The following is a 26,912-nucleotide window of genomic DNA, read 5'->3' as shown; positions in this document are numbered from 1 at the left end:
GAGATTTCAACGCAAGATTGTGTGGATGGTGGATAAAGAACTTCGACTAACATCCAAACAAGTTCAAGCTGCCCTGCAGTCGGAGGGTACAACAGTGTCAACCCGTACTATCTGTCGGCGTCTGAATGAAAAGGGACTGTATGGTAGGATATCCAGGAAGACCCCACTTCTTACCCCGAGATATAAAAAAGCCAGGCTGGAGTTTGCCAAAACTTACCTGAGAAAGCCTAAAATGTTTTGGAAGAATGTTCTCTGGTCAGATGAGACAAAAGTAGAGCTTTTTGGGAAAAGCTATCAACATAGAGTTTACAGGGAAAAAAAAGAGGCATTCAAAGAAAAGAACACGGTCCCTACAGTCAAACATGGCGGAGGTTCCCTGATGTTTTGGGGTTCCTTTGCTGCCTCTGGCACTGGACTGGTTGATCGTGTGCATGGCATTATGAAGTCTGAAGACTATCAACAAATTTTGCAGCATAATGTAGGGCCCAGTGTGAGAAAGCTGGGTCTTCCTCAGAGGTCATGGGTCTTCCAGCAGGACAGTGACCCAAAACACACTTCAAAAAGCACTAGAAAATGGTTTGATAGAAAGCACTGGAGACTACTAAAGTGGCATTTTAGAGAAGGCACCCTTCAAATCTCAAGGACCTGGAGCAGTTTGCCAAAGAAGAATGGTCTAAAATTCCAGCAGAGCATTGTAAGAAACTCATTGATGGTTACCGGAAGCGTTTATTCACAGCTATTTTGGCTAAAGGTTGTGCAACCAAGTATTAGGCTAAGGGTGCCAATACTTTTGTCTAGTCCATTTTTGGAGTTTTGTGTGAAATGATCAATGATTTGATTTTTGTTTCATTCTCTTTTGTGTTTTTTCATTGCAAGCAAAATAAATGAAGATAATATTACCAAAGAATTTGTGATTGCAATCATTTTCAAGAAGAAACTGAGTATTATCTGACAGAATTGCAGGGGTGCCAATACTTTTGGCCAGCACTGTAGAAATCATGGGGACCCATAGCAAAAGTCCTTTTTTGGCCCTTCTCTCCCCCAAAAAATAATGGTGTAGCAGGGCTGGTGAAAGGTGCAGTTACAAAAAAATGTACCTCCCAACTTTAAAAGACTGCGCTTAGAAAGTAATTTTGACCCTATCAATTCTCCTCATTGTCTGCCCCTATTTAGGGAACACCATTACTGCAAGATGAATTTTTCCTGGCTCTGATTTGCTTCTAATTGTAAGGCAATTCATACTGTACATTTCTGAATTCATGATTCCACCAATTATGTCAATTCTCGCTACCAGCAGCACTCATGCAGGCCCACATGACGACACTTCCACCACTGTTTCACTGTAGGTTCTATGTAGTTTTCTTTGTACTCCTCACTTTTGCTATGCAATACAATTTTGAAGCCATCAGTTTTAAAAACATTCATCTTGGTTTCATCACTCCAAGTACTGAGTCCCAGTAGTCTCCATCTTTTCATCTTGGACCTGGCAAATTTTAGGTACGTTTTATGTGCATGGGCTTTAAGAGAGACTTCCTTCATGGAAGACATTCATCTGCAGTGCACTCTGTAATGTGTCATATCAAACACTCACCCAGGTTTGGCTTTCTACTTCTTTTTAGTTATCTGCAATGAGCATGCATGTACATTTTCTTCAATCTTCTCACCAGAATATGCTCCAGTTTAGGTGTTAGCTTTCTTTGTTCAATTTTTAGCAGCAATTTTAGTATCCCTTTTGCTATATTTTTCTGATTGATAGGCAAAGCTTTCCTTATCTTCTTGTAGCCTAAATTTTTCTTCCGTAAACAAATTATTTTACACTGACAACCAAAAAGGTCACAATGTTTTGAACTTTTGACTTTCAGGCTTCATATCTCACCATCCACTACAACTTCCAATGTGAGACTTCCATCATTTTTTTATACAATCATCTTGGCTATCTGATACATAAATTTGACTTGCAACTATTTACCAGATTCTTGTCCTGTCACTGCATTGTTACTATTTTGCTCATAAAAATTTAAATTTTTGTTTTTATTATTGTGTTGGTATTTTGTAAATTCACCTTTGGCTTTCAACACTGCCTGGATCCTTTTGGGCATGTACTCTATCAGATTCAAGCATGTCATGTTCAACCAAAATCTGATTCCAGGTCCCTTCTACACATTTTCAATGTTGATACCAACTGATCGACTCACTTGGCAATGTATACAGCTTTTTCTTCAACTCTACTCACAGTTGTTCAATTGGATTAAAGGGGTGGTTCACCCATTTTTTTTTATTCTCTCTATCAGTGTAACTTACTATGTCAGTTGTCTTATTAATTGCCTTCTATTTTCAGTTCTGGCACTGAGTGGCGCTATCCTCCTCACTCAGTGCCGATCACATGGCCCCCGGGAGCTGTGGCCTCTGGCATCCGCTGATGTCACGTCAACTTCCGGGCTCTGAAAGTTGATGTTACATCAGCAGCTGCCTCTGATCCTGAGTGACTGGGCTGTGGGTGGTGACTACCACATGTCACAGCCCAGCATGATGAGAAGTAAAGGAGGGTTCTACTTACCGATTACGCAGCTGTGTGCAGTGCGGCCAGCAGCAGGAGGGAGAGGAGAGAAGCTTGAGTCATGTCAGTTGAGTATGTTATCGCACGGGGGTGGGGGTGGGAGGATGAGCAGAGCAGAGGGTTCCATTGCAAAGGATTATGGGAGGTGTAGGAACTGAACCCAGGAAGTCAGGAGAGAGATTAACCCCATCAGAGCTGGAGCCAGCAATGAGGATGTGCTGCTACAGCACGATAAAAGTTAATATTGCTGAAATAACATAATAGATGTGTGGAGAGGCATATGATAGCAAAATTTAGGAGAAAAACAGTTTTGGTAACTGGACAATTTCTTTAAGGTCTAGGCATTGTAAAGGGACAATCCAGAACCTCTACTTTATTGTCATGTAACCATTTCTTCCCCAATTTGGAAGTATGCTTCAGATTGTTGTAATGCTGGAACACTATGTTGTCCTTTTCATACCCAAAGATTCTCATATTAGGCTGCAACCTGAAGATGCCATTTTTTTCTGACAACTGTAACTAAACCTGTGGAGGCCAAAATAGCAAACATAAAACCACATTTCATTAAAGTGGATTTGTTGCTGCTAGGGATGAGTGAATACCTTTGTATTTGCTGTGCACTTTCTCCTTTGCCATTAGCAACTTATGCTAATGACTGAGGGAGGGGCTATAGACACAAAAGTTTGTTGATTTTTCCTACCTGCAGCCTTTCAACAAACTTTATTGTCAAAGACAGAATTTGGGACAGTGAATGGACCATGAGTGCATGTTACTGTGTATGCTCACCCTCCGCTCCCTCACTTCTTGTGCGTGCTGGAAAGTGGCCTAATGCGGACAAATACACAGGGATTTGCTCACCTGTAGATGCTACAAATCACCTAAACCAGTGAATAATATTGAACGTTGTCTAATCTGGAAAGTTTGCTTTGAAATTGGAAATATAAACAAATATTAATAATAACAAAGATTCTTTCCAAAGTACAAAAATTAGAGTTTAAAGGAGCGGTGAGGGACTTGAGCCCGCTTTACACGCTACAATATATCTTACGATGTGTCGGCGGCGGGGTCACGTCGTAAGTGACGTACATCCGGCATCGTAAGGTACATTGTAGTGTGTGACAGGTACGTGCGATTGCGAGTTAAAACTTTCATCGCATACACGTCATTGAATCCTGACGAATTGCACGTCAGGTTGTTCAATGTTCCCGAGGCAGCCCACATCGCAGTGTGTGACACCCCGGGAACATTGAACAGATCTTACCTGCGTCCCACGGCTCCCACCAACAATGCGGAAGGAAAGAGGTGGGCGGGATGTTTACGTCCTGCTCATCTCCGCCCCTCCACTTCTATTGGCCGGCTGCCACGTGACGTTGATGTGACACCGAACGTCCCTCCCACTCCAGGAAGTGAATGTTCGCCGCCCACATCGAGGTCGTATGGAAGGGTAAGTACGTGTGACGGGGGTTAATCGTTTGTGCAGCACGTTCAACAAATGGAACATGCCGCACATACAATGGGGGCGTTGCAAATCGCATATGATATCGTATGCAAAATTGCAACGTGTAAAGCAGGCTTTATTGTTGCTCTATATAAAACTACCTAAATCCTATTTTAACGGCTATTAAATGTTCAAGGCCTGACATTGAGCCAACTTTTAAGCACAACCAAAAAAAAAAGCAATTTTTAAAATATATTATAGATCATTATGTATAAGAATTATAGGGGATGAAAATTTGAATAAAACAAATTTTTATTTTTTTCTATAGAGCGCATTGTCACCCTAATATATGAACATCCAGTTTGGGAAATAAGTATTAAACACATCACCAATTTTATTAAATATATTTTAAAGGTGCTATTCACACGAATTTCTGACCAGATGTTGGTAAAAACTAGTGATGAGTGAGCACTAAATTGCTCCAGTGCTCTTTACTCGAATCAAGCGGTTTAGATGCTCAATTTGAGTAACAAGCGTAATGGAAGTTTATGAAAAATTCAAGCATTTTTCCAGCAGATCCCACTAGAGGGCAGGAGGCCTAGAGGGCATGTGGAAGACGCTTGGATGCATCTTTGACTCACTTGTCGCTGCTTGGAAGTTAAAAGTTAAATTATATTTAAAAAAAGCGTGAGGTCCACATCATTTTTGATAACCAACTAAGGTAAAGAAGACAACTATGAGCTATTATTATGAGGCTGGGAAGATCTAGTGGTTTTTGACCCTCCCCAGCATAAAAATAGCAGCCTACAGCTGCTCCAGTATGCCATTTGCCCTGCAAACAAATGTGAATAGGTAAATGACTTAAAGGGCTTCTTTCATCATAGCAATTATCTTAACATAGAAAATAAATGAAAAAAAACTAAAATTTTTAACAGTGACCCCATAGAGATGGATTTCAGAATTTCTTCACAGACCAACAATTTAAAAAGGGCCCTTCCAGAGCCTGTATTCACAGTTCACACACACAGTCAAGATTGCAGAATTTCCCCACAGAGCAACAAGTTTAACACATTTCCCCTATGTAGTCTGTATTCCCAGTTCACACACACAGTCAAGCTAGGCAAAGTTGTCTCACAGAGCAACAATTTTAAAACAAACCCTATAGAATCCGTCCACAGTTCCAGCTCAATAGGAAATTTCAACCCAAAACAGCTGAATCTCAGAACAGCCTGCTGTTGTTTCCCTTGAGCTGAGGTTGGTCATTCACACAGTGTTTGGCTCTAAATTCACCAAGTGTCAGAACGGCATCTGACACTGTTCCAACTGCCACATCTGGCACTCCACACTATGTCTCCTTTGGTTCTTCTGAATTACACAGGGAGGCTCGTGCATCAGCCAGCTGTGCTCTCATTAGTGATCGGGCTTGCAGCAGTTAATCTCTGCTAGCCTGCTAGATTCCTCTTGGATCACATGTTGTGGGAGACCTATCACAGTCACTACCCACCTATTTAAGATGCTGGAGCCTGTCTTCCCATGCCGACTATAGCTTTTACTAAACTGATCCGTGTGCTGTTGTATCCCAGGCCTGCTGGTGATGTATTAAATTGTGTGTGTAGTTGTTTTGGACTTCCTCCCTGCTCTTATTTTCCTCATAAGCTCTTTTTGTCTTATACCTGTGTGTGTGTGTGTGTGTGTGTGTATGTGTGTGTGTGTGTGTGTGTGTGTGTGTGTGTGTGTGTGTGTGTGTGTGTGTGTGTGTGTACCATGAGATAGAAATTTGTTTCCCTTGTTTGTCTATTTCTGTTGACTATCACTCCTGCCCCGCTCCTGCCTAGGACCTAGAGTTGGTCAGGAGCAGGGCGAGGAAGGCGGCCCAGATATCCTCATCATCAGATGTAACTCTGGGATTAGGGATAGCTAGGGTCCCCTAGACTGAGGGCTAGTCTAGGAGCTCCGATCCCCTGTTCTCCACATACAACATTACAGCATTATGCTGACCAGATGAGGAGGAGTTGGATAAAGCCGTGCAGTAGTAGGAGGAAACATGGACAGGAAAATGTACACTAATCCTTGGTGATCTTAGGACATGCACTAAAATGGTTTCTGCAGGCGCAGCCCACATTACATCACACCTTACTGACCCTGTTTTCACATTTCACCATCCCAGCCAAGATTGTAAGGGTAGCCTCACAGAACAACATTTTGCGAAAAAAGGCCCTGAGGGAGCCTGTTTTCAAAGTTCACCCAACAGAGCCTTAATTTCATCTCTTGTTGCACGTAGTATAGATGTTACAGTTAAAAAGCTTGTAGTTGTATTTGTGATCGAGCTGGCGGTCCACAAGATAGACTTGCTACTGCTAGTCCCAGCCATTTTGACTTCAAGCAGCTCACTCATGCTGCTCAGTGTCTATGCCAGGAATCCGAATCATTTATTTTGAAAAAAATGATTGTTCAAAGCAGGCAGCTCTGTCTGAATATGACAGCTTTGAATAATGGAATAAGACTCTGTTCCCTTTTTTGGGTTTGGTGGTACTGTGGTCACAAACAGATTACACTACCTGCACGATGTGGTCTTGGACCGCTATGCAAAGTTGAGTGATGCAACGCAGTATGAGATTTCAGAGGTACTCACACAGCAAGACACACTGTACACACACGCACGCTATTATTTTTTAGACTTGAAGTGACTCACCCATGCTGCTCAGTGTTTATCCTAGAAATCCAAAGAATTTATTTTGAAAAAAAATATTGTTCAAAGTAGGCAGCAATGTCTTAATTTGACACAGTGCTTTATTTGTAAAAAAATATTTGCTGGTACGTATCTCTGAGGTGAGTAGCGGGGGTGGGGGGGGTTGGGGGTGCTGTTAGGCGCGCTGCCAGCCTGTACCGGTGCCAGTGGAGAGAGTGGACGATCATGTGAGCCCAAGTGTGAGATTTGTAGACTTCTGGCCACATTCTGATTTGATGTGTCCGGCCTCAGTCAATTCATTTTAATTGGGCATGTCTGTTCAGCACGTGACCACATCTATGTAAATCGCATACTTGCAGCTTCATAACCTCCCACTCTCACCGCCGGCACCAGAGAATCCTGACAGTGGGAAGTGTGCACACTGTGAGAATTCAGATATCTGCAGTCATAGAGTGACACAAGGAGTGACTGCAGACTCATCACAAATTTGGACAACCCCTTTAATGCTCCTAACAACATAAATAAAAACATAGTAACCCTTAACTTGTCAGGCGGCACAAGACTTTATTAAAGAGATTGTCAACCACTTTAACATTAATGACCTTTCCTTAGGATAGATCACCAATGTCTGACTGGTCAGGGTCCGGCACCTGGCAACCCCGCCAATTCCCTACACTAGGTGCCGGTGGTGGCAAGTGGCCAGAAGTGCTCAGTTCTGGATCTGCTCTGTCTTCTGATAGTGGCAGCAGTCTCCTATTAAAATCAATGAAGCGGATGTGCAGTACCCGGCCGCAGACACCATCAGAGGATGGAGCAGATCCAGAAATAAGCATTTCTGGCCACCTCCACCATAATCAGCTGATCAGTGGGGGTCCCATTGCGCTCACATCAGAAGCAATGCGCAAGTGGGACCAAGGCCTAATGATAAGACATAGTCAGTATCACAAATAAATATTTACATTCAGGTACCTTATAAATGATGTTGTCTCTAGTCATTTCTTTCTATTCTTCATCTTGCCCTGACGCCATGATGACTTTTCACATTCACATCTCGTCTCTGCAGATTTCCATCTTCTCCAGTCTTCTGTAACACATCCCGACACGATGCCCCTAAAATAGCAGACTGATTATAATACTTCTACTTAAAAATATCTGCCCTACACTGTGCACCAGAATAAATAATGGCCCCAGTATTCTCTGCACAAAATATGACCCCACACTGTCCCTCTTATGGTACATGGTCTACATATTACCTGTTTCCAAACTGAGCCTACTGTTTACAGTGTCCTTTACACTGTGTCCCCTTATACTGCACCGTCTTTATACTGTGCCCTCATAACACTCCCCCTCCTTGCTATAATCTCCCACTGTCCTCCCATTCTGCCCCCCTCTCCATACCGCCCCCCTCCACTACCCAGTCTTTATTCTCTGCCCCTCACATTCTTCTCATCCCTTCCTGTCTCCTCACTACCTCCAGTGTGTCCATATACTTTTCCACCTCACTCCCCATCCTGCCCACTTGCTCCTCATACCATGTCACTCTTTATTCTGTGTCCTCAAAATTTCTTTCCAGTTCGCTCCACATCCTCTCTGTCCCCATGCATGAAACCTCATCCGCTCTCTTACCATACATGAAACCTCATCCTTTCTCTCCCCATTCATCACCCCTTATCCTCTCTGTCCCCATGCATGAAACCTCATCCTCTCTCTCCCCATACATCACCCCTCATCCTCTCTCCCCATGCATGAAACCTCATCCTCTCTCTTACCATACATCACCCCTCATCATTTCTCTCCCCATGAATGAAACATCATCCTCTCTTTCCCCATACATCACCACTCATCCTCTGTCCAGATGCATGAAACCTCATCCTCTCTCTCCCCATACATCACCACTCATCCTCTGTCCAGATGCATGAAACCTCATCCTCCCTTTCCCCATACATCACCCCTCATCCTCTCTCATCATGCATGTAACCTCATCCTCTCTCTTACCATACATCACCCCTCATCCTCTCTCCCCATGCATGGAACCTTGTTACGAGGGGGACCCGGGGAAGCGTGCCAAGATGGGAAATGGACAGCTTCCGCCGGTCAAGGTCCACTGTGCGGTGTAAGGGACCGCCGCTATGGTTTGTGAAGAGTGAGCGGGTTGCTGCTAGCGATCGTCTGGAATGTCACAGACGATCTATGTACACCGATCTGCCCTAACCCGTGAGGGTTGTATGGCACGGATCTCACAGCTCGGTGTACCTGTCGCACGGGGAAGCACAGAGGTGCCCACGCACGTGTGCCAGTGGAAGTCACGAGAATATGGCACGAGGGTAGCACAGAGGTGCCCACGCACGTGTGCTTTCAATAACCAGGTGAGTCCGGTGGAGACTTGAGGAGCTCACCTGGGACAGGAACACGGCCTGTTGAACGGGATACTGCCGGAGCAGCAAGGCAGGAACACGGCCTGCAAACGAGGTACTGCCTAAGCAGCAAGGGCCAAGCCCACAAAAGACAGTAATGCCTGAGCAGTGGCGTGGCAGCATGCTGCCAGACATCCAAACATAGAAGGATGGTCGCGCGCCGCCATGATGGCAGGAGGAGCTTTTAAGGAGGAGTCGTTCCACCCAAGGGCGGGCGCGAGGCGGAGATGATGGACTTGACCCAATCAGGGTCCACGACGTCCCAGCCTGGCCAGTCAGGATTCACCACGTCACCTGCCTTGTCATCAAGCTGTGTGACGTCAGTGGGCGAATCAGAACCCACCACGCATTGCACATGCTCACCCTCCTGCCTCTGGGAAATAGAGGCGGGATTCTCGGTCTCACAATGTGCAGAGATAACGGGAGTCTCACTGCTTCCCTGAGCAGTAAACCTCTGCACATTGCGCAACCTCACAGACCTCCGGGGCCGCTGAGCAGGAGGGCCTGCGGCAGGCCAGGAATGGGAGACCGCTTCACTCCTTGTAACAGGAGAACCACTAGGTGTCGCCCTTCTGCTGCCTCTCTGAGAAGGTATCTCCTGCACACTGCGCAGTCTGGCAGACCTTCGGCGCTGCTGAGCAGGAGTGCTCGTGGCAGGCAAGAAATGGGAGACTGCCTCAGTCCTTGCCTCAGGAGAGCCACGAGATGTAACATTACCCCCCCGTCTAGGCCCCCCCCTTGTCCATGCTCAAAGGCCGCTATCAACCCTGGGGCGCGGATATGATCCTTCAACTCCCAGGATCTATGCTCCGGACCACGACTGGCCCACTCCACGAGGTAGTACCTCTTGCCCTGTATGACTTTTGTCTCCACAAGTTTTGCCACCTCAGGGTCGTCGGACGGGGAGTCGGTTTGAGCCGGCAGGGACCCCGAGAATTTATTAAGTCGTACGGGTTTCAGGAGGGACACGTGAAAGGTGTTGGCTATAGCCCACCGTGGAGGGAGCTGGAGTCGGTATGCCACTGGGTTTACCTGCTGTAGTACTTTAAACGGACCCAGATACCTAGGGGCGAATTTGGCTGCCTGTACCCGTAGGTTAACATTCTTAGAGGACAGCCATACTAGGTCACCAGGGGCGAAGGATGGTGCAGGGCGGCGGCGAACATCAGCCGTTGTCACCATCCGGTCTTTAGCCCTCTTAAGAGCCTCTTGGGTGTCATCCCAGATCTCCCGGGCCTTGGTCGCCCAATCCTCCACTCTAGTATCGGGTGACGTAATGGGCATCGGAACCGGGATTCTGGGATGTTGTCCGTTATTGAGTAGGAACGGAGTCTGGCCAGAGGATTCATGGACCGAATTGTTAATGGCAAATTCGGCCCAAGGAAGGAAGTTAGCCCAGTTGTCGTGATGCGCGGAGATAAAATGGCGGAGGTAAGTTACCAAGGTTTGATTAGTCCTCTCCACTAGTCCATTGGTCTCGGGATGGTATGCGGAGGAGATGTTCAGCTCTATCTGCAGGAGCTTACAGAGCTCTCTCCAGAAACGAGACGCGAACTGGGGACCTCGGTCGCTCACCACCTTGTCAGGCATGCCATGCAACCTAAATACATGCCGAATGAACAAGGTGGCGAGAGCACATGACGTCGGGAGTCGTGGGAGAGGCACCAAGTGGACCATTTTAGAGAAGTGGTCCGTGATGACCCATACGACCCTGTGCCCTGCTGACTTGGGCAGATCTCCCAGGAAGTCCATCCCTACCACTTCCCAGGGACGATCCGGCACTGGCAGTGGGTGAAGAAGACCTGCCGGTCTCTGCCGGGACGGCTTATTCCGAGCACACGACATACAGGCTCCCACATATTCCTGTATGTCCTGGGGTAGTCTCGGCCACCATTAATGCCTGGTCACCAGGTCTCTGGTCCTTTTGACCCCGAAGTGACCCCCGACCTTGGAGGCATGGGCCCACGATAGCACCTCGTTCCGTAATTCAGGGGGAACGAGGGTTTTGCCAGGTGGCACCTGGTCCAAAGAAGTGGGAGTGACCATCCTCAAGCTGTCCGGGGGTAGTATAAGATGAGGCTCCTCCTCGTCCTCCTCCAACACAACCATACAACGTGACAAGGCATCGGCCCGTACGTTCTTCTCACCGGCCAGGTGGCGGATAATAAAGCGGAACCGGGAGAAGAATAAAGACCAACGGGCCTGCCTTGGGTTCAGGCGTTGTGCTCTCTGGAGGTATGTGAGGTTTTTGTGGTCAGAAAATACTTCAAATGGATGCGTCGCACCCTCCAGGAGATGCCCCCATTCCTGGAATGCTAGCTTCATCGCCAGTAACTCCCTATCCCCTATGGAGTAGTTCCTCTCGGCCGGAGAAAAGGTCTTGGAGAAAAAGAAACAAGGATGCTTCCTTCCTCGTTCGTTTTTCTGGTACAGGACTGCACCTGCACCGACCGAAGAGGCGTCTACCTCCAGTAGGAAGGGTTTGGAGATGTCTGGACGATGAAGGATGGGAGCTCTGGAGAAGTGAGTTTTGAGAGTGTGAAATGCCTCTACCGTTTCTCGTGTCCATGCTTTGGGATTAGCGCCCTTGCGGGTAAGGGCAATGATGGGTGCTGCCACCGTCGAGAAGTTGGGAATGAACTGGCGATAATAATTGATAAACCCCAAGAATCGCTGGATCGCCTTCAGCGAGCGGGGCTCAGGCCAGTTCATCACTGTCTCCAACTTCCCCGGATCCATTGCTAACCCCTGACTGGAAACGATGTACCCCAGGAACGGCAAGGATTTCCGTTCAAAAACGCACTTCTCCAGCTTAGCATATAGTGAATGGGTGCGGAGCCTTTTAAGTACTCGGATGACATCCCTCCGATGGGTGGTAAGATCGGGGGAGAAGATAAGAATGTCATCCAGGTATGCAACCACGGAAAGATACAAATCCCGGAAAATGTCATTCACAAAGTCTTGGAATACGGCGGGGGCATTGCAGAGTCCAAAGGGCATTACTAGATACTCGTAGTGACCGTCCCTGGGGTTAAAGGTGGTCTTCCACTCATCGCCCTTTCGGACTCGCACTAGATTATACGCCCCGCGTAGATCCAGCTTTGTGAAGACCTTTGCCCCGCGGAATCGATCAAATAGCTCAGTAATGAGGGGCAAAGGGTATTTGTTCTTGATCGTGATTGCATTTAATCCCCTGTAATCGATACAGGGGCGCAGATCCCCTTCCTTCTTCTGCACAGAAAAGAACCCTGCACCAGCCGGTGAAATAGACTTGCGAATGAACCCCTTCGCCAGGCTGTCCTGAATATATTTGGACATAGCCTCCGTCTCTGGAGCAGAGAGTGGATACACTCTGCCCCTAGGGGGCTCGGAGCCTGACTTCAGGTCTATTCGGCAACCATATGGCCGGTGGGGAGGAAGAGTATCTGCGGCCCTTTTGGAAAAGACATCCCTGTAGGCCTCATAAGGTGTCGGTAAACCCGGCCCCCCTGTATTCCCTGAGGACCCAACCGACCTAATGGTAGCGGGTGGTTCGGTAGTCACGAGGTGCTCTCTACAGGATCCTGACCAGGATGAGATCTCCCCTGTTGCCCAGTTGAGTATAGGAGCATGCTGTCTCAACCAGGGAAGGCCCAGTAGGATCTCATCCGTCCCCCCTGGAAGCACCAGGAAGGACACCTGCTCATGGTGTCCCGGTGGTACATCCATCCTGAGAGGGATAGTGATCTGGGTGATAGGATCGAGTAGTATGGACCCGTCGACTACCCGGACCCTGAGTGGCTTGTGCAACAGAACCAGGGGAACTGAGTATCGGGTTGCCAGCGAGGTCGAGATGAAATTGCCTTCAGCGCCTGAGTCCAAGCAAGCCAGGGCAGAGAAGAGAGTAGTGCCGAACTGCAACTGGGCGCTGATAGTCAACCTAGAGGGAGAGGTAGCGTCTAGAGTCCCCCCTCTGATAGAAACTAGACGCTGTCTTTTCCCGACGGTTTGGGACATTGGGTAGCTATGTGTCCCCTCTGCCCACAGGAAAAGCAGATGACACAAGACTGAGAACCTGGGGCAGAGGAGACCACCTTGGACACCTCCATTGACTCCACGGAGTCGCCTACAGGACTGGCTGGGAGACCTGTCTGATTGAAGACGGGAGCCAGACGCTTTTTAGGCCGAGAAGACGTGGGTGCTGAAGAGACCTCGAGCCTTCGCTCCGCCTGGCGGATGTCTATGCGAGAAGCAACCTGAATCAAGGACTCTAAAGTGGCGGGCACCTCATGTGTGGCCAGTGCGTCTTTGACAAACCCTGCCAGGCCCTCCCAAAACACAGGGACAAGGACCTTATCCGGCCAGTCCAGCTCTGCGGCAAGTGTCCTAAAGTGTACAGCAAAGTCCCCGACTGAAGCTGACCCTTGCCGAAGTCGTAGGAGGCGCAGCGCGGAATCGTGGGTGACTTGAGGCCCGAGGAACACCATTCTCATGGCCCCAAGATAAGCTGGTAGGTTATTCACCACACGAACTCCGCGCTCCCACAACGGCGTGGACCACTTCAGCACTCTCCCTGTGAGCAGGGACTGGACGAAGACTACCTTCGCCTTTTTGGTAGCGTAAAGAGTCGCGGACAGCTCTAAGTGGGTGGTAACCTGGTTTATAAAACCACGGCACTCAGAGCTGTTGCCGCTAAAGCGCTCTGGAAGCGCAAGGCGAGGAGACCTTCTGCCCAATAGCACAGCCTGGGTAGCCGCCTGGGTGGCGACTGTCGTCAGAGTAGTCTTATCGGAGGAAGACTGCTCCACTGCTGCCAATCGTGACTCCAACTGCTGCACATAACGCAGCAACTGCTGCTGCTCTTCAGCCATAGCCAGACCTTTGGCGCGACCGTAATGTTACGAGGGGGACCCGGGGAAGCGTGCCAAGATGGGAAATGGACAGCTTCCGCCAGTCAAGGTCCACTGTGCGGTGTAAGGGACCGCCGCTATGGTGGGTGAAGAGTGAGCGGGTTGCTGCTAGCGATCGTCTGGAATGTCACAGACGATCTATGTACACCGATCTGCCCTAACCCGTGAGGGTTGTATGGCACGGATCTCACGGCTCGGTGTACCTGTCGCACGGGGAAGCACAGAGGTGCCCACGCACGTGTGCCAGTGGAAGTCACGAGTATATGGCACGAGGGTAGCACAGAGGTGCCCACGCACGTGTGCTTTCAATAACCAGGTGAGTCCGGTGGAGACTTGAGGAGCTCACCTGGGACAGGAACACGGCCTGTTGAAGGGGATACTGCCGGAGCAGCAAGGCAGGAACACGGCCTGCAAATGAGGTACTGCCTAAGCAGCAAGGGCCAAGCCCACAAAAGACAGTAATGCCTGAGCAGTGGCGTGGCAGCACGCTGCCAGACATCCAAACATAGAAGGACAGTCGCGCGCCACCATGATGGCAGGAGGAGCTTTTAAGGAGGAGTCGTTCCACCCAAGGGCGGGCGCGAGGCGGAGATGACGGACTTGACCCAATCAGGGTCCACGACGTCCCAGCCTGGCCAGTCAGGATTCACCACGTCACCTGCCTTGTCATCAAGCCGTGTGACGTCAGTGGGCGAATCAGAACCCACCACGCATTGCACATGCTCACCCTCCTGCCTCTGGGAAATAGAGGCGGGATCCTCGGTCTCACAATGTGCAGAGATAACGGGAGTCTCACTGCTTCCCTGAGCAGTAAACCTCTGCACATTGCGCAACCTCGCAGACCTTTGGGGCCGCTGAGCAGGTGGGCCTGTGGTAGGCCAGGAATGGGAGACCGCTTCACTCCTTGTAACAGGAGAACCACTAGGTGTCGCCCTTCTGCTGCCTCTCTGAGAAGGTATCTCCTGCACACTGCGCAGTCTGGCAGACCTTCGGCGCTGCTGAGCAGGAGTGCTCGTGGCAGGCAAGGAATGGGAGACTGCCTCAGTCCTTGCCTCAGGAGAGCCACGAGATGTAACAGAACCTCATCTTCACTATCCCCATACATCACCCCACATCATTTCTCTCCCCATGCATGAAACCTCATCCTCTCTCTCCCCATACTCTGTCCACAGATAGTTCCCTCCCCCATCCATACTGTGTATATACATATTGCCCCCTCCCCACCCTCTCCCCCCCCATAGTGTGTGCACAAATAGTCCCCCCTGCTCTCTCCCCCATACTGTTTCATAAATACTCCCCTCTTACCCATAATGTTCCTCCATTCGTGTCTTCTTCAGCTCCACAGTGGAGCACTTCTCACCTGATCACATGACAGCTGTAGCGTTGACCCAGAAGTCAGCGCCAGCGTCAACGCTTTAATTGTCCTCGCGTCTGACAGATACTAGGACAATTGAGCGTGGGAGCCGCGCGCTGCAGATTCTATGAGTGCGGCTGTCAGCGTGACAGCCACGCTCAGAGAATAGCGGCTCCCACCCGGCAGACTTCCACACCCCAGCATCAGGCAGCCCGACAGCGCCCCCTGGAGACACTTCTGGCTTGTGCCTTCGCTCCACATGGCTAATTTGTATAGTTTACAAATTAGCCATGTGGACAGAGCCAGAGGCGCTCATCAGATTTTCCGGTACGCCGTACCGGCACGTACCACCGTGAAAAAAGTACTGATTTAACAGCTTTGAAAAATAGAATAAGACTGTTTCAATTTTTGGGTTTGGTAGTACTGTGGCATTGATGAAGAGGAGACTTAGCCATGCTTCAGTGATGGAAGTAACTATTGACGTAGTAGCGAGCATCCAGCAGAGTGGCCACCCAGTAATTAGCACTGGTAAAAGTCATCAGGAGAAGTTGGCAGTCACTGCAGCAAGGAGTTGGTCACATTAGCCATGCTGACCAGAGGCAACAAACTGTCATCAAATGGAGAAGTATTGCAGTTTAAAATTTCCTGATTTCACTCCCCCATTCAGAAAAGATATTTTAAAAAAGACACTAATCAGTAGAGTCGAGCGCGGTTCGTGGTTCTCCAGTTCGCGGTTCGAGTGATTTTGGGGGGTGTTCTAGATCGAACTAGAACTCGAGCTTTTTGCTAAAAGTTCGTTAGCTCGAGTTATGTTTGAGAACGGTTCTATCAGCAAAATGCCAAGCTAATTACTAGCTGGCTTTTCACTGTAATAGTGTGAGTCACTCTGTGACTCACACTATTATGAAATTTCAGCGTGTAGTGTGGGCGATCGCCATTTTTTTTTCTTATTTTCTGCCTTCCCTAAGCGCGCGTGTAGTGGGGCGGGCCAGCATGTCAGCCAATCCCAGACACACACACAGCTAAGTGGACTTTTTGCCAGACAAGCAGGGGGTGGTGTCATAGGCTGTCGATGACACATGCCCTTGCATTATAAATACGGCAATGTTCCCGTCTGGACGCCATTATCTGCCTTCTGCGTCTGGGTGACAGTCACCGCTGACGCAGCTCCTGCCGCCGATCCTGCTGTGTACGCTCTACACACAGCGCCCTACAGATTAGGGATAGAAGTTTAATTCAGCCCTTTTCAGGGCTAATTTCATCCGGCTCAGAGCCATAGGTGACAGTCAGGTCTGTGGAAAAAGTTTTTAACAGCTATAGATAACAGCGTCTGAGTAGCTAAGCTCAGGGACTTCCTTGCTGCATTTCACCATTAGGAGGGATAGAAAGTGAGGCTTCCTTTACTTTACACTGACCCACAACCCTGCCACTGTACCCTCCTGCTCTTTTTAGCAAAACCATTTTAATTGCAGAGTGCTGCCAGTTAGTGCCATCCAAAGAATGGCTGCTGTCCTCCATTATTGTGGCACTTGTGCCAAGCAAGTCCCCACCACCTCTGCATTCTCCCCTCCTGCACATTTCTGCAAAGCCATTTTAATTGAAAAGAGTGCTGCCAGTTAGTGGCATCCTAAAAGTGGCTGTTGGACTTCATTAGTGTCCCACTGGTGCAAAGCAATTTCCAGCACCTCTGCATTGCACTCTGAAGCTCATTTTTTTACTAAGCCATTATAATAGCAAACACTGAGGAAACATAGTGGCATCCTAAAAGTGGCTGTTGGACTTCAGTAGTGTCCCACTGGTGCCAAGCTATTTCCAGCACCTCTGCATTGCACCCTCAAGCTAATTTTTACTAAGCCTTTATAATAGCAAACACTGAGGAAACTTAGTGGCATCCTAAAAGTGGCTGTTGGACTTCATTAGTGTCCCACTGGTGCCAAGCTATTTCCAGCACTTCTGCATTGCACCCTCAAGCTCATTTTTACTAAGCCATTATAATAGCAAACACTGAGGAAACTTAGTGGCATCCTAAAAGTGGCTTTTGGACTTCATTAGTGTCCCACTGGTGCCAAGCAATTTCCAGCACCTCTGCATTGCACCCTCAAGCTCATTTTTACTAAGCTATTATAATTGCAAACTGTGCTGCCAGTTTAAGGGCCATAGTTGCATTGTCAGGGATAGTCTGTGTTGTTTCTTCTGCTGTCAATAAAGCTAGACCACCTCTGCAATCTATACCACCTCTCAATTTTTACTACCACATTTTAAGTGGACAATCTTGTCGCAATCAAAATGAGTGGCAAAATGACAGATGCTGGTGGAAAGGGGAACAGGCGTGTTGGAAAAGGAAAAAAAGATTGTGTCCGTGGGGAAGGTGGCAAAGCTCCATTAACATCTGCTGAAGATAGGCCATCTTCCAGCAAAAGTAAGATGTCTACTACTTTCTGTGGACAATCCGATGTGCTCCCTTTTTTACGGACATGAACAACTGGAACAAAGGTAGATGATGCCCAAAAAAAGAACATGCTTGAATGGATCTTAGTTACATAGTTACTAAGGTTGAAAAAAGACCTAGGTCCATCTAGTTCAACCTTCCTCCACCAGTTCTACACCTGGTCACCAAGTCATTTATAACCAACAATGTTGTGTGTACTGAGGAAATCATCCAGCCCTTTTTTGAAAGCTGTTATAGTATCTGCCATTACTACCTCTTGTGGTAGGGCATTCCACAGTCTGACTGCTCTAACTGTAAAGAACCCTTTCCTATTTAGCTGTCGGAATCGCTTTTCTTCCACTCGCAGTGAATGCCCCCTGGTCCTTAGTATTGTCTTCGGAAGAAATAAGTCATGTGCCAGTCCTTTATATTGACCACACACGTATTTATACATATAAATGAGATCTCAAGTGGTCCAACAAGTGCCCTCTCCTCCACCTCAACTACCGCATCCAAAAAAAACCCAGTCCTCTGAGTTGTCATCCCAATCACACTTGCTTTCTCCCAGCTCTCAAGTCTCCATCCGCCCTGCACAGTATGGTGGAAAAGAGATGGCTGAGTCTGCCGAGCTGTTAAGTCACACAATAGCCTTGGAATCAGAGGTCTGCCCCACAGCTACAGTGAGTACAGACCAGGAAATGGTCTGCAGTGATGTCCAGAACCTTTGTGACTCAGATTCAGGCCATAATGACCAAGTTTCTGAGCATAATGTTGACCCTTATTCACAATCTGTAACACCTGTTGTAAAAGACAATGAGGAACATACTGATGACAATGAGATGCAGATACCAGATTGGGATGACAACTTAAATATTCATTCAGGGCAGGAAGAGGCTCGGACTGAGGGTGAGGGGAGTGCAAACACAATGCTTGATGAGGAAGTTCTAGATCCCACCTACTGTCAACCCACAGTCAGGCAGTCGAGGAGGTCAACAGAGGCGGTGGAGGAAGATGCAACTGACAACGAAGTTACCTTGCGCCTTCCTGGACAGAGGAGGAGTACTGGTAGCATGTCTATAACTGCATCCTCAGCCACCACTCTGCCTCTGAGCACTAGTTGGGGTGGCTCAGCAGGTTGCATGTCCTCTAAGCCTTGCCTAGCCTGGTCGTTTTTTGACCTTGCAAAGGATCGCCCAAATCATGTGATCTGTAAAATTTGTCGGAAATCTGTTAGTAGAGGCAAAAACCTCAGAAGTTTGACAACTTCTTCCATGAATCGTCACATGAATAAATATCATATGTCCCAGTGGGAAGCTCACCGTGCTGCAATGCGGCCTAGCGGAGCGGACCATTCACCGCCTGCCCCTTCCAGTGCATCCGTGCGCTCTTCATCTTCTAGGACTATGGGGACAGCTATCACACCTGGTTTTCCACGCACAACTTCCACCACTGTAACCACAACAGGCAGTTTGCTTGGTAGGTCGTCAGTTGGTTTGGAAGGGGAAACAAGTGCGTGTGTACAGCTCTCTCAGACATCGATAGCATTAACGTTGGATGAAGGCAACATCAAGTCTACGCCTGCACTTTCCTCACAAACCTGCATTTTTTCAGGAACACCCTACTCACCACCGTCTCCACAGAGCAGCCAGATTTCTGTCCCTCAGATGTGGACAAATAAAAGGCCATTTCCTGTGACCCATGACAAAGCTAAGAGGTTGACTTTATCCCTCTGTAAGCTCTTGGCTACCGAAATGCTGCCTTTCCGCCTGGTGGACACACAGGATTTTAGAGACCTTATGTCTGTCGTTGTGCCCCAGTACCAGATGCCCAGTCGCCACTACTTCTCTAAGAAAGGTGTGCCTGCGCTGTGCCTGTGTGGCCCAATTTTTGGAAAAAGGGAGACTCCGCTTGGAGTAAACGTTGCTGTGTTTTTAAAAAGCAGCGAAGATAAACAAGTTATGGTTCAGCAAAGACTTTGCTACCTGCCCCGGTGTCATTCCTAGGGACAGTTAAGGATGGCGTATTTTTTAATGTGCTTGATTCAAATCTACCTGTGAAGCGTACAACTGGGGCACAAGTGTTGCCACTGAAGGGGTGTCTGTGTGGCCCAATTTTTTGAAAAAAGGGAGACTCCGCTTGGAGTAACCCTTGCTTGCAGTGTTTCTAAAAATGATCCAAGATGAACAGATCTGGGATCAGCAAAGGCTTTGCTACCTACCCCGGTGCCATCCTGGGGACGGTTAAGGATGACGTATTTTTGAATGTGCTTGATGCAAATCTACCTGTGAAGTGTACAACTGGGGCACAAGTGCTGCCACTGAAGGGGTGTCTGTGTGGCCCAATTTTTGGAAAAAGGGAGACTCCACTTGGAGTAACCCTTGCTTGCTGTGTTTATAAAAATGATCCAAGATGAACAGATCTGGGATCAGCAAAGACTTTGCTACCTACCTTGGTGTCATCCTGGGGACGGATAAGTTTGGCGTATTTTTGAATGTGCTTGATGCAAATCTACCTGTGAAGTGTACAACTGGGGCACAAGTGCTGCTACTGAAGGGGTGTCTGTGTGGCCCAATTTTTGGAAACCAGGTAGACTCCGCTTTGAGTCACCTTGCGGAGTTTTACATGATTTTAGAAGGGCATGCCATGCCTACATCTGTGTCTCGTCCTCTTTTTCCTCGTAACGCTGTTTTTTTTTCGCATGATAATTTGTTCTTGTCACTTTCCCATATGTTTGTGTTGTGTTGTGAGTTGTTTGTCATCTTTTGAACACCTTTGTGGGTGTTTTCTAGGTGTTTTTATGTGATTGTGATTGCCTCATATTGTTTCCTATGGGTTCGAGTGGTTCGCCGAAGCGGTTCGCCGAACCGAACTCGAACTAGACCTCCGTTCGACGAACCAAGCTCGAGCCAAACCGCGACCGGTTCGCTCATCTCTACTAATCAGCCTTTTTACCCGGTTGACCCTCACAGCCATGATTGCCTGAGATCCAACACTTTTGCACAGTGCTGTAACATAGATGGTTTTAAGAGCCTGCTGCAGTGCAGTTACAGGTTTGTGCCTGATGAAGCCCACAATACCTGGTTCACAGTGTCTGCTTTTTTTTTTTTTAAACTAAAGTCACAGACCCGGCTGCAGACTGGCGATAAGTAGGATTTTGTTAAAAACTAAGATTAGAGACCCTGGTGAGAAGTGGCAAGAGGTAGTTTTTCCAAATATTTTAAGGCCACAGACCCTGGTGAGAATTGGCAAGAGGTAGTTTTTTACAATCATTTCGGCCACAGACTTTGGTGAGAAGTGGCGAGAGGTAGTTTTTCCAAGGCTATAGACCCTGGTGAGAAGTGGTGAGAGAATTTTTTCCCAAAAAATTAAGGGCCATAGACCTGGCTGCACACTGGTGACAAGCAGAATTTTGGAGAAGACGGAGGAGGCAGCAAACCATTTATTTATTTGGTTTTCAATGTGAAATTATATTTAGGGGTTACTATATTTTTGGAGTCTTAAAAACACTGGGCATGGCAAATAGAGTATACTAATGTCTGGTAGTCTAGTTCTCCACTCAGCCAAAGATATGGGCAAGTCTGGTGTAATCCATGACTTATTACTTTTAATGAAAGTCAGCTTGTCCATGTTAGCTGAACACAGGCAGATGCACCTGTCTGGGATAACCCCCCCTGCTGTGATGAACACATTCATACAGTACTCTTGTGGCAAGGGATGCCTGCAGCTCCAAAACGTATTATGTAAGCTTGGGCCATGTATTCAATTTTGCCACCTAAAAATTAAATGGTGCGTAAACGTGAAATAGCACTGAGATATGTGTGGACACATACTCTTTCACCTTGTTTTCAAAATGCTTACTCCTGGAAATTTGCACCATTGTAGATGGTGTTACTGGATGGTGTGAACGGCTGCACATGAATTGTTGCCAAACTGCGGATATACTGTAATGACCGGATGTAAAGCCGATGCAAACGCTGCACTGTTCACTTCCTCCTCATCTGCCTCCTTCTACTCCTACACCTAGTTGTTGTTGCACCGAGCCCCCGATGTCTCGTGCAATTTTTTTGTTTCTGCTCTGGTTGCAAAGTATCGCTGCTATATTGTCTTTGTAGTGTGGGTCTAGCAAGGGTGCCACCCAGTAATCACCACTGGTCAGAATCCTTTCAACTCAAGGGTCGTTCTTTATGCACAGTACAAATGTATTGGCTTATTTGTGCCAGGGTTCCCAGAATCAAGGACGCTGTCATCAATTGCAGTTGTGTTTTCTGGCTCCTCTCTTTCCAGCTAGCCACGCTGCAGTGATGCAATTGACCTAACTTCCCAACCACGCTGCTAGGTAGACGGTTCCTCTTCATCCTCCTTCTCCTCTTAAACTGTCTCACGGCTAGAAAGTCCCCACTTACGGTCCAGAACTTATACCTGAGAGCCCCATGTGGACAACAGCCCAGATAAATGAGTCAATGTTTCCTCCAGCTCCTCTTCCTCTTGTACCACCACTCGGGATGAGCGAGTATACTCGTTACTACTCGGTGCTCACTGAGTAGTACAGTATTCGGGCTACTCGTTACTCCGCGGGTATCCTTGTGATTACTCGTTAGGAGTAACGAGTAGGGATGGGCGATCCTGAGCTATAAAGATAGATAAATCACATTATTAAAAAATATTATCATCATACTTACAGGTCCCGCAACTCATCCTGCAGACTCTGCCTCCCGGCGCTTTTCCTTCCGTGTCCGTCCGATCATTGCTGCGCCGCCCGGTAACTAGCACTGACAACAAAAGGACCTTCAATGACGTCATAGCCATGTGACCCAGTCATGTGTGAATGCTGTATTGCTTCATTGGCTATAAAAAAAAATGGTCAAATGAACTTGAACAGTTACTGTGCTAGTGTTGCATCGGCATCACCCGGTATGGTGGCACACTTACCTGACAGGAGCGGTCAGCGCTCGTGTCTGGAGAGTGTAAGTCCGTTCAGGGAGATGCCCATGCGAGACTGCACAAGTCACACGTAAGTGGAACTCTGGCCTCAGTGTCAGCCTGCATTTCACTCTGTATAGCCGCTGCTGTGCAGAGTGATGTAGCAGAGTGGACATTGTTCATTGCTCTCTCTGCTTCTCACACTGTATACTGTCTGTACAGAGTGCTGTAGCAGAGTTGACATTGTTCATTGCTCTCTCTGCTTCTCACACTGTATAGACTGTCTGTACAGAGTGATGAAGCAGATGTGACATTGCTGTACCTGTGGACTATGGATTTTTTATAATAAAGATGTAGTCTCTAAATGTTTTTTTTTGTTTTATTTCTAATAAAAAAAAGTTCTCTGTGTTGTGTTTTTCTTTTACTGTTTACTAGTATTTCATGGTGGTCATGTCTAATATGGCGTGACACCATGAATTTCGGGCTTAGTTCCATCTGAGAATACAAAGCTGGTATTAACCCCTTTATTACCCAGTTTGCCACCGCCATCAGGGCCACTGACGAGCCGGGTAAAGCACCTGGAAATGGCGCTAAGAAACAATGTACCATTTCCAGGGGTGGCTGCGGGCTGCGGAGAATTCCAGCCCCCAGCTGCCTGGCTTTACCTGATTGGCGATCAAATTAGAGTGGGAACCCACGCATTTTTTTGTTATTTTTTTAAATAAAAAAATTTAATGGGCTTCCCTCTATTTTGATTGCCAGCCAAGGCAAAGCCATGCAGATGGGGGTGGGGGTGACAGTCCATAGCCGCCCGCTTTATCTGCGCTGAGATTCAAAAATACCGCGGAGCGCTACGTCAATTTTTTTATTTATTTTTTTACAACTATATATTGTGTGTTTATACAGTACAGACCAAACGTTTGGACACACCTTCTCATTCAAAGATATTTCTTTATTTTCATGACTGAAAATTGTAGATTCACATTGAAGGCATCAAAACTGTGAATTAACACATGTGGAATGAAAAACTTAACAAAAAAGTGTGAAACAACTGAAAATATGTCATATATTCTAGGTTCTTCAAAGTAGCCACCTTTTGCTTTGATTACTGCTTTGCACACTCTTGGCAGTTCTTGATGAACTTTAAGAGGTAGTCACCAGAAATGGTCCTCCAACAGTCTTGAAGGCGTTCCCAGAGATGCTTAGCACTTGTTGGCTCTTTTGCCTTCATTCTGCGGTCCAGCTCACCCCAAACCATCTCAATTGCCACCCCCATCTGCCTTGCTTTACCTTGGCTGGCAATAAACATACAGGAAAGCCCATTTTTAATTTTTTTTAGTTATTTAAAAAAATAATTAAAAAATGTGTGGGCTCTGCTTCATTTTCTATTGCTAGCTAAGGGTAATCCAAGCAGCTACTGGCTGCTAAGCCCCAGTGCTTCGTGTTACCTTCAGTGGCAATGTAAAATATAGGGAAGCCCTTTTTTTTTTGTTTGCCAAACAGCTAAAAGAAAATGATGTGGGCTTTTCCATATTTTGCATGCTAGCCAGTTACAGCAGGTAGGTTATGGGGTGCCCCCAACCCCCAGTTGCCTATTTGCACCCGGCTGGGAACCAAAAATATAGGGAAGCCCTTTTTTTAATTATTTCATGAAATAATTAAAAAAAACACATGGTTTTCGCCCAATTTTGTGTCCAGCCAGGTACTACTAGGCAGCTGGGGACTGGAATCTGCAGCACAGGGTGGCCCAAGCTTTCTTGGCCACCCCTCTGCAAATTGCAGTCCGCAGCCATCCCAGAAAATGGCGCTTTCATAGAAGCGCCATCTTCTGGCGCTGTATCCAACTCTTCTAGCGGCCCTGGTGCCGTGTGGCACGCTGGGTAATAAGGGGTTAATACCAGCTTTGTTTTTCCAGCTTGTATAAAGCCTGATGTTCTTAATGTCAAGCCAAGTTTGACCCGGCCATTAAGAATCTCCAATAAAGGGTTAAAAAAAGACGCCACACAGAGAAAAAATACTTTATTAGAAATAAATACACAGGCACTTTATTAGAAATAAGTACACAGACACACTCAGGGACTCCATGTTTATTACTCCCTCTCACCCATCCAAGATCCTGGTCTTCTGTCTTCTTCAATCCATCTAGATCTGCTATATTAGAATGCACGGGGAGGAAGACGCTGCTCCTCCCCACGCAGTCTAATAACTCAATGAGTGAGCAAAGGCTGCGGGTTGGTAAGCGGTGACGTCACCGCTGCCACCGTTGCCATAGTAACCTAAAGAGCGGGTTATAATACCAATGGTGCTCTCCGATCACCTGATCCCTGCATGTGAGCTAACTCTGTAAAGAGCACTGACATGCAGGGAGGGGGAGCCGATCGTGTGCCCGAGCATCTCGCTGGTACACGGTGCTTACCGAGTATACTGAGTACTGAGATGCTTGGGTGAGCACCGCGTACCGACGAGATGCACTGACAGGACCTACCATGAGGTCATAGCTATGTGACTGGTCTGTAGCCAATGAGATAATACAACATTCACACGTGACTGTTCAAATGCTATGACGTCATGGAAGGTCCTTTATTTACCATGCGGCACAGCAATGAACAGACTCGGAAGCAGAAGTGGCGGGAGACAGAGGCTGCAGGTCGCGTCGCGGGACCTCGAAGTATAATGACAATGTTTATTAGTAAATGTATTCTTTATTTTACAGCCCCCCGCGGCCTTCTACTCAGCCCCCAGACAATTACTCGCCTTTCCCATTGACTTGCATTGGACTCGCTACTCATAACTAGAGATGAGTGGTATTCACCAAACTCAAATTCGACCTGTTTTAAGCGATGTTCGAGTCATTCGACGAATGCGAACAATTAGCTTCAAGTTCGACAGTTCGAGGTTATGTTTGATAATGGTTCGATCACCAAACGCCAAAACCAAACTGGCTTTTCACAGTAATACTGTCATTCAATGTTAATACAGTGGAACCTTGGTTAACGAGAACAATCCGTTCTGGGAGTGTGCTTGTTAATCAAGTTACTTATTTAGCAAAACAAGGCTTCTCATAGGAAATCATTGCAATGCAGACAATTCCTTCCACAACTTGTAAAATGTCCCATCCTGATCCCCTATTGTGCCATTCCACACATGTACAAACACACACAAACACACACAAACACAAACAAACATACACGCACACACACATATTATGCTCACCTTACCTTTCGTTCCATCGCCAGCCTCCTGGGACTTGCAGATCGCCGGTTGTGTATCGGGAAACCATCGCGACCGAAGCCGGAAATTCCGCTGACAGAGCGTTGACGTCAAAGGCAGGAGCCGCTTGCCTCTCATTGACCTTTGAGTAGCATCTGACAGAGGAAGTTCCTCCCTCGTCGCGATGGTTACCTGATACACATCCTATAGCAGCGAACTACGTGTATCGGGTAACCATCGCGACGAGGGAGGAACTTCCTCTGAGAGACGCTACTCAAAGGAAGCGTGTTAGCCAATCAGAGGCAAGCGGCCTTTGACGTCAGCGCTCTGTCAGCAGAAGTTTCGGCATCGGTCGCGATGGTTACCCGATACACATCTTGAACCGGTGAACTGCAAGTCCCAGGAGGCCGGCGATGGAACGGAAGGTAGGGTGAGCATAATATGTGTGTGTGCCTTCGTGTTTGTGCATGTTTGTATGTGCTTGTGTTTGCCTGCCATTGTTTTCAATGGTGTTCGAAGGTGTTCGAAGGTGTTCGACGAACAAACCCCAAGTTCGACGAACCGAACCAAACTCAAACACGAGGGGGGTGGCTCATCTCTACTCGTAACGAGTACCTGAGTATTAGGACCTACTCGTTATGAGTATAGCAAGTGCGAGTATTTCACTACTCGCTCATCCCTAGCTACCACCTCATCCATCATAGCCTTCAGTGTTTTTTCTAGCATACATAAAATTCATATAAGAATGCTGATTATGGCATCATCAGCACTAGCCGTGTTGGTAGAGTATTCAAAGTAGTCAAACATGGCAAACAGGTAATGCATGGAAGCTTATTCGTTGGTAGTGAAGTGGTGTTCATCCACAGAGTGATTCTGCCATGTGTGCTGCAGCTGAAACTCCATTATTGCCTGCTGCTGCTCTCACAGTCTCACCACCATATGCAACGTGGCGTTCCACCTTGTTGATACATTGCATATCAGATGGTGAGCGGAAAGGTCGATGTGACTTCGCA

Source organism: Anomaloglossus baeobatrachus, chromosome 2 (assembly GCF_048569485.1).
Source record: "Anomaloglossus baeobatrachus isolate aAnoBae1 chromosome 2, aAnoBae1.hap1, whole genome shotgun sequence".
Lineage (NCBI taxonomy): Eukaryota > Metazoa > Chordata > Amphibia > Anura > Aromobatidae > Anomaloglossus > Anomaloglossus baeobatrachus.
Note: the sequence above shows the minus strand (reverse complement) of the source record.